Source organism: Terrapene carolina, unplaced genomic scaffold (genome assembly GCF_002925995.2).
Source record: "Terrapene carolina triunguis isolate 2854851 unplaced genomic scaffold, T_m_triunguis-2.0 Scaffold41578, whole genome shotgun sequence".
Lineage (NCBI taxonomy): Eukaryota > Metazoa > Chordata > Testudines > Emydidae > Terrapene > Terrapene triunguis.
In genome coordinates, this window is record NW_020705929.1 from 9872 (window position 1) to 14640 (window position 4769).

A 4769-nucleotide genomic window follows, 5' to 3' on the forward strand; every position below is an offset into this window, starting at 1 on the left:
CCCCCCAAACTCCCTCCTCCTCCCATCCTAGGGACCCCTGTTTCCCCTCCAATGCCAGCAGCATTGTGTGCCTCCCATTCCCCTCATCCCAGCGGCTTTGTGTCCCCTAATCCTCACTCTCCCAATGCCTGGGTCCCCAGTTCTTCTCCATAGCAGGGGCTCTGAATTCCCTTATTCCCCCCCCCATATCCCCTCACTCCTTCCATAACTAGGTTCTCTAGTCTTCCCCCCCCCACAAGGAGTTGTGTATGCCCCCCCATTACTCCCTCCCTCTATACCAGGGCCCCCCTTCTCTCTCAGGCCAGGAGCTCTGTCTGCCCCCCATTCCCAACTTCCCCCCCATGCTAGGGGTTCTGTGTGCCCCCTTCCCCTCAATTTCATGCTGTCTGGAGTGGCTCACAACTGTGAGTGCCAATCTCAGGTCACTCTGGCAGAAAACAGGACAGCCACCCCAAGCCGATGGTGTGGTCTATAATTAGATTTCACCAACCAGTAACAAAGAATTGGAAAAAGCTCCGGGTGCTGTACTCAATAGACCGTTCACTGCTGAGAATGTCATCCACGATTTCTGTCCCAAGTCTCTTGTTCACATAGTCCACCAGGGCAGGTCTGAGACACTGATCACAGAAATTCCAGGCCCTGTCTTGACACTCATCCTTCTATAAGTACAGAGCTTTGAACGTGGAGAGATACTGAAGTTTCAGTTTCTCCAGATGCTGCAGAGGATCATTTTCTTTAATGAATTCTTCATGCATCTTCTGAAATACCCGAGCTGCATCCCCCAAAATGTGAAGCTTCAGGTCAACTTCAAAGCAAGTGCTGATGTGAAGGTTTTCAACATTTGCCTGCTGAAGCTGCTCGTTAATCATACGCAAAAGCTCTCTGCAATAAGTTTCATCATAATCTGCTTTGCCATTTACCTTTTTTTCAGTGTAACTATTGCACTCATCTATTAAGGATGTAGCAAGTGCCTCTGTTTTATGCCAGCGTTCCTGTGTAAAGTATTCTTTCACAGCTGACGCTGATATTTTGAACTTTAAGTATTCATTTTTCATTTTGAAATTTTGTGTTGTATAAGTAGGCAAGCTTTTGGCATCGTGTAACATCAGCCATGCTGCACTCCCCTTAGTCTCTAGGTCTCTTCTCAGATGGATCTCCATTTCTTCATCTACGTTGCGTTTCAGTAGAGGAATGAGTGATAATTCTGACAATGTTTCTCTCCACATGGTTTCAAATTCTTTCTCCTGTTCATCATTATTTAGCTTGAATTTGCTTTTCCTGCAATGGTTCAGAAGCCTGTCAACTTTCTCTTCAATTTTTCTCTTGTACTCTGAGAGGATAGCATCGGTTTTATGTCGGCCCTTTCTAATTTCAATCGCTTCTTCCAACTTGCTGAATGAATAACTCTCCAGTTCATTCCTCAGACCATTTGCACTTCTACAGAAATCTTCTTTGTACTTTTCTATCAGGTGCAGATTTGCTGCTCCACTTTCAAAATATTGTTTTAAATGATCCAAAATCTTCTCTGCTTCTTGCCTCAGTTTTACCTTTGCCTCGTTCTTTAGTTTGGTTAAAACATTGGTGTCTAGTTTATCTGGTGGCTGATGTTGGATGAAAGTTTCCTTTTCAGATACCCAGAGGTGCATCTTCTTGTGGAAACCCCATTCCCATTCTGCATACTTCACAGACAGCTGGTTATAGGCTTCAGCGACGAGGCTGTTTCTAAAGCTGAAGATGAAGTTCTCATGTTTTACAGCATTACACAGGCTCCTCACCCATTCAAGAAATTGGGGGATGTCCTTGGGGGATCTGTTTTGTGAACAGCCTTTCAGAAATTCAAACAAATATTTCTTTAATTCATAAACCTTTTCACTGTATCCCATATTCACTGGAGCCATGGGAGGGACTCCGTGCCACAGAGCAGGAATGTACCAGTTGTGTTTTTCCAGATCATAATCCATAATATCAGAAAATGTCATCTTCCTGCCTTCCTTTTCCATGTTTGCTGCAGCTTTGGTCATTTCATCCAGCTGCTCCAGGAGGTGTTTCCTGTCTCTCCTGTTTTGTTCGTGCGCAGACACATCACTGACATTCTGATGCACAAACTGGCAGTTGGCTTTTTGCCCAATTTCATCCATTCTGAGAAAGGCATGGACCACGATTTGCAGAACATCCTTCATTTCGGTGGCGTTCTCCATGGCCATGTTAACGATGGTTATGTCACTCAGTCCAATCACCAAAGTGGCCAGCTCATTGTCATGTTGATAACTATCCTCCAGCTTGGCCAGTTCCGGGGCTTTCAGGCCTTCTGTGTCTATCACCAGGATGAAATCACAGCCCAGCTCCTGCTGAAAGTTCTCTGCCACTTTAATGAGTAACATGAAGGCTCCTCGCGTACATCGGCCACTGCTCACTGCAAACTGCAGGCCAAACATGGTGTTGAGGAGGGTGGATTTCCCAGTGCTCTGCCCTCCCAGCACCGTTAGAACCAGCATTCTGGACCTTTCCCCCAGCTTGGCATGGAGCTGACTCAGAACATCTGTCACCCACTGCAGTGGGATGTTGGACACATCTCCATCGATCAGCTCCATGGGAAACCCTTCCAGCATCAGGTCAGCTGCTATGCCTGGGAGATGGATGAATTGCCTTTGGCTTTCTGCCATTTTACCCTTTTTAACCATTGAGCATTCAGCTTCATAAAACTGCCCCAACTCGCGCATGAAATGCTCCACTCCTAAGGAACTGGCAGAGATTAACTTGTCTAACTCTGCAAACATTTTGGGGTCATCTTTTGAGTTTTTGCATTTCTCTTTATATTGATCACGTAGTTTAGAAAGATTCTCCCGAGCAATGTGATCCAGGTCAAACTTCATCCATTTCAGGAAGTAATGTTTCTCCGCGGGAGGCAGTAGGCCTAGTCCAGTAATAAATGTAGTCAAACCATCAGTAAGGTCATGTGTATTCTGCTGGACACGTAACTCTATTAATTTCTCTTTCAGTTGAGACTTGTATTTCTCCAGAGGGGTGTTTCCTTGCTTTCTCATTTGGCACAGCTGGCTCTCTGACATTTCACTGGCTCTCTGACATTTCTTATTATCCTCATCTACCTGGATGCCTAATTGACGTGCTGTCTCAGCCATGGCTTCTATACTCACTCTCTTGGGAGAAGACGTCATTATAGCTGCTATTGCAGACTGCAGAGCTTTTACATAAGCCGCCTGATTTGTGGCACGTCCTTTCTGCAGCACATGTGAGTTGTTCAGTTTAAGCACTGGGGCCAACTTGTTCAGGAATGCCAGTGTCACAGCCTGATTATTGGATGTCACAGCCTGATTATTAAAGATGAAGTAGTATTTAGTGGTTGATCCCTGCAGAGATGATAACATCATGTATTCTCTCTCACTGATGCTCTCAGCAACTATGAACACTGCTGAGGAGACCTCTGTTAAAAAGCTGAACTGCAGCCAGTGGGTCTCAATGTCTCCGCAATTGTAACCGCAACAGGCTCTGGGAAAAGATCTGAATTGTCCATTCCCCCAGGGAAATACCAGGAAATCTCGTCCAGCCCATCTGCGATTTCCCGAGGGACGTTCCCAGATTCCATGTCCCGATGGATGAAGAAATCGTGGTGCTGCTGGGAGGGGCTGAGAACCTCATTGAGGAGTCTGGACTTGGAGAAGCTGCAGCTCCCCAGCCGCACAAAGGAAATGGTTGGCATTGCTGTGAGCACCAGGCTCTCCTCTCTGAACCCTCTGCTGTCTGCCAGGGAGTGCGGCCTCCACTTCCTCACAATGTCCCTCATGGCCCACAGCATTAGGGTGCACTTGGGAGTGTCGAGGGCAGGTAGCAGCAGAGGGAGGGCAAACTGGCACATGGACATTTTGGACAGGATCTCCTGCTGTAGGAAACTGAGCAAAGCAGAACGGCACAGAGAACATCGAGGGGGTGCAGAGAATCATGGGTGTCTGTGTCACTGAGAAAAAAAATATCTTCATGAATACCCAGCTCCTCTTTGTCCATAATTAGTGTTTGATCATCAGGTGCCCTGTGCTCAAGGCTTGTGTTTCTCGCTGTCCCATTCAGAGCCATGAGCTTCCTCAGGAAATGCCACGGTAAATCTCCTGTTGTCTGGGGAGTCCAGTTCTTTACACTTTCTGGTGTGATTTCCAGGACATCTCTCAGCTTTAGTTTCCTGCGTCTGTATTTCTCCATATTTAGCTTTGATTCAATGTACTGAAGGGCTTTTTGTCTCTCTGCAGAAAGGAGATACAAGGGGGAAAATTAATTAATTTTCAAACTGGACACCATCAAATTAGGCTTGAATAAAGACTGGGAGTGGATGGGTCATTACACAAACTAAAAACTATTTTCCCATGCTAATTTTCCCCCTACTGTTACTTACACCTTCTTGTCAACTGTTTGAAATGGGCCATCCTGATTATCACTACAAACGTTTTTTCTCTTCTGCTGATAGCACTGCTCTACAGCCAAAATGCTTCTGAAATAAATGTAGTCAAACTTTACTAATTCTGGGTCACTGAGAACGAAAATGATGCTTAAAATTGTTGATTGGCTCTAGTTTTCAAGATATGCTATTGGGTCAGTATATACGACCCTTGACTTGGGAATGGCGGAGGATAAGTGAGTTATAACGGGCAGGGATCTCAATTTTAACCAGAAATGACTAAAATACATCTTTGACTGGATCTATGAATAAATCTGTGACTGGGTTTGGACAGTACTTGCTTTTTAGGCAAAACAATGAATGA

At 45.5% G+C, this 4769-nt stretch overlaps 1 pseudogene; it reads right to left on the reverse strand.

Annotated features, from left to right (window-relative positions):
* Nucleotides 1–482: 482 nt before the first annotated feature.
* LOC112120798 lies at nucleotides 483–4253 on the reverse strand (annotated as a pseudogene).
* Between the last annotated feature and the right edge of the window lie 516 nt (nucleotides 4254–4769).